Source organism: Neovison vison, chromosome 5 (genome assembly GCF_020171115.1).
Source record: "Neovison vison isolate M4711 chromosome 5, ASM_NN_V1, whole genome shotgun sequence".
Taxonomy (NCBI): domain Eukaryota; kingdom Metazoa; phylum Chordata; class Mammalia; order Carnivora; family Mustelidae; genus Neogale; species Neogale vison.
In genome coordinates, this window is record NC_058095.1 from 126,447,325 (window position 1) to 126,451,004 (window position 3,680).

The 3,680-nt window shown below is 35.9% G+C and overlaps 1 pseudogene; it reads left to right on the top strand.

Annotated features, from left to right (window-relative positions):
* The first annotated feature begins 1,916 nt into the window (after positions 1-1,916).
* On the top strand, positions 1,917-2,000 carry LOC122908008 (annotated as a pseudogene).
* Positions 2,001-3,680: the final 1,680 nt, after the last annotated feature.

The window sequence follows — 3,680 nt, forward strand, 5'->3', positions numbered from 1 at the left end:
TTCTCTATTTTCCTCAGCTTCTTTCCTTTCCATCATCTTGTCTTCTATATACTGACTCTTCTGCCTCATTTACCCTAGCTGTTAGAGCATCCATTTTAGCATGCATCTCAATTAAAGCATGTTTAATTTCAGCCTGATTAGATTTTATTTCTGCACTAAGAGATTCTGTAGTGTCTTGTGCTTTTTTGAAGCCCAGCTAGTAACTTTATAATCATTATCTTGAATTCCAGCTCTGACATTTTACTTATATCTGTGTCAAATAGATTGTAGCAAAGACTATTACCTCTGGTTCTTTCCTTTGTTGTGAATTCCTCCTAGTCATTTTGCCCAGAGAAAACGGATGAATGAGATAACAAAATGAAAAATATCCACCACAACCCAGTAAAGCACACAGTAGACAAATCTGAAAAGTCAGAAACCGAAAAAGAAAAAGAGAAGAAAATAAAAGGCAGGGAGAGAGAATATATTCTCCCAGGCAGAAAAAACAGGGTGATCCACTTGGTCCTGTGTGTATTTTGGTTAGTTTGTTAGAAGACACTAAATCCCAGAATTGTAAAGAAAGCAAAACTTACATATATGAAAATAAAATTGAATACAGTGAAAGGAAACAAAAAATGATTACATATCTGTAAAGTGTAAATGTGAATATGAAAGTTAAAAAAAGACTTAAAAATGAAGAGTTGATAAAATAAGAAACTAGTTGAAAAGGAAAAAAAAAGAAAAGGAAAATTTTAAACTGAAGGCTAAAAAAATCATTTGAAAAAACTTTGAATTCTATACACTATTTTACCCTAGCTCTGGAGATTTTCAGTTCTGTTTTTCAGTAAACTTTGTAAGCTGCTTTGGGTTGTTCTATGTGGTTTTTTTTTCCTGAAGGTTTTCTATACTACTTTAGAAGCTCAGTGCCCCCCAACATTCATCTTCTGATATATCCCTTCTGATTCACTTTTCTGCACCTTGTATCTTGCAAAAAGTGGTTGCTTTTCTAGTTTTAGAATTCCAGCAATTCTTTGCTCACATTTGAGGTTGAACTTATAGGTGTTCAATGATTTGATATTTACCTAGCTAAATCAAGAGAATAGATGAAACAAGTTCCCCTACTCTTCTGCCACCTTAACTCCCTCTCCTGAAAAACACTTTAAAGTGTGAATCAAAATGAGGGAGACTGTCAAAAGAAGTAGAGGCAGTATCCTTTCTTGAATACTTAATGTTAAAGGTTTTGGAAAAATAAGTAACCAGACATTTTAAAACATAGAGAATAATCATAAAGAAAACAACTTGCATTTTTGTGTATAGTAAATTTTCAAAAATGCATACCAATGAAAGCTTAATTTTAATATTTGAATTATAAAAAAAGAACACATGAAGATTTCAGACAAATACCTTATGGTTTAAAAAATACAGATGGTATCTTTAAACAATACCTTAAAATAAGGTAAATGTTGGGGCACCTGGATGGCTCAGTAGGTTGGGCCTCTGCCTTCGGCTCAGGTAATGATCCCAGGGTCCTGGGATCAAGCCCTACATTGGGCTTTCTGCTCAGCAGGGGGCCTGCTTCCTCCTCTCTCTCTGCCTGCCTCTCTGCCTACTTGTGTTCGTCTGTCAAATAAATAAATAAAATCTTAAAATAAAATAAGGTAAATGTGCCGATGAAGGCTTAAAATTCACAAAAGTAATGACAGAAAAAGAAATAGAAATAAATAGAAATCAGTAAGATAAACAGAAGAGAAAAATAAAAATGTTGCAGAGATTAAAGACATGTATGCCTGCAATATAAATATTTATCTCTAAAGGAAAATTCAATAAATGTTTAGAAATTTAGACAAATAGCATAAAATGAAACATCAAATAAAAGTAATTAAATTGTTTGGAATAATATGCATGATAAGGATTCAGACTTGGAAAACCTAACTACAAGCTTTGCGCAGTGGCAGTATCGTAGCCAAAGATGTTTATCTGAGGCGCAATTATTGCTAATTGAAAACCTAAGTACAAAAAGAAAATCAGAAAAAAAAATAAAATCAGTAAAAAAAAATGCTAAAGGAAAGGCTAAAAAGTAAAAGAAACTGGAAAAAAGATAAGAATAACTAAAACACAAAATTACTTTAAGATATAATATTATAAAATGTGTCTCAAAAGAAGAAAGATTTCAATTTTGTGAAAGCAGCCATGGATAAATTTTAGACTGAATGATTCAAACAAATCCTATTATGTTATAAAGTCTCAAGTGTACAGGGTGTCTTGATCATATTCCTGTGGTTCTGCTCTATCAACTGCAAATCACCTAATGACAAGCTCTCAGAGGATGAAGAGCTGTTTTTACAGGAAGGCAGGACTGAAATGTTCAAACTATGTCACTTCCACTACTTCTACTCTTGCTGTCACACCACAAATGGTTACATGTTTATCAAAACAACAAATCCTTAGATATTGGGGAAAACAGAATCTGGGACATCTAAGATTAATAGACTGGTTATCTGTAGTCATTCTGATAAAGTAGAGGGTTAAACATGAGCTGGAGACAAAGACAGTGCTAAATAGTTTACACATTAGAACCCTGGGAGTATAACATCCAGACATTGTGGATTCTAAGACTCTGAGGCTAACATACCAAGAGCCATAGGTGCAAAACATGTGCTCTTCTCTCCCATCTCTCCCCCAGGATAACCCCTAGACTCATTATAATGTATGTGTGTTGTGATTATAGCTTCCCACCTTAATGGAGAAAGGGTGCCATGATGGTTCTACACAAACCTTACAAAATCAAAACCTTACAGGGTCAAAAACTCTCCCTCCGAACCTGTGGGATGAGTCCCCCAAATGACTGGAAGTAGTCTCCGTTAAAAAACCACCCCACTATACATCATAGTTCCTTCCAGCCCAGAAAGATCCAATAAATATCCTATCCCAAAACAACTTAGGAGTTCATTACACTTTCTGGAACCTGCCCACTCTCCTTTAGAGAGTATACTGTGTTTTTGTTTGCTTGTTTGTTCATTTTGTTGTTGTTGTTTTAAGATTTTATTTACTTATTTGGCAGAGACAGGGAGTACAAGCAGTGGGAGCAGCAGGCAGGTAGAGAGGGAGAAAGAGTCTCCCCAACAAGTAGGGAACCTGATGCAGGGCTCAATTCCAGGGTCCTGGGATCATGTCTTGAGCTGAAGGCAGATGCTTAACTGACAGAGCCAACTAGGTGCCCCTAGAAAGTGTACTACTGTTTTAATAAGCTTGTCTTCTGCTTTCAGTTTGTGCCACTCTCTAATTTTTTAATTTTTGGTGCCAAGAGCCAAGACACAATGATTTTCTTTTTTTTTTTTTTTTTTTTTTTTTTTAAGATTTTATTGAGAGATTGAGAGAGAGAGCAGAGCTATCAAGAGCCCCTAGTGGGGAGGAGAGGGAAAAGCAGGCTTCCCACTGAGAAGGGAACCCAATGTAGGGCTCAATCCCAGGACCCTAGGATCATAACCTAAGCCAAAGGTAGGTGCTTAACTGACTGAGCCATCCAAGTGCCCCAACACAACACTTTTCATTCTGACAGTCCTTTTTCTCATATTGTGCCATAATTATTTTGCACTAATGAGTTTGGAAGCACAGAATTAGACGGGTATTTTGCCACTCTTGGTCGGATGAGATGGGCTTGTAAAAAACAACCCTATTGTAAAGGCCAGCCACAGAGACTG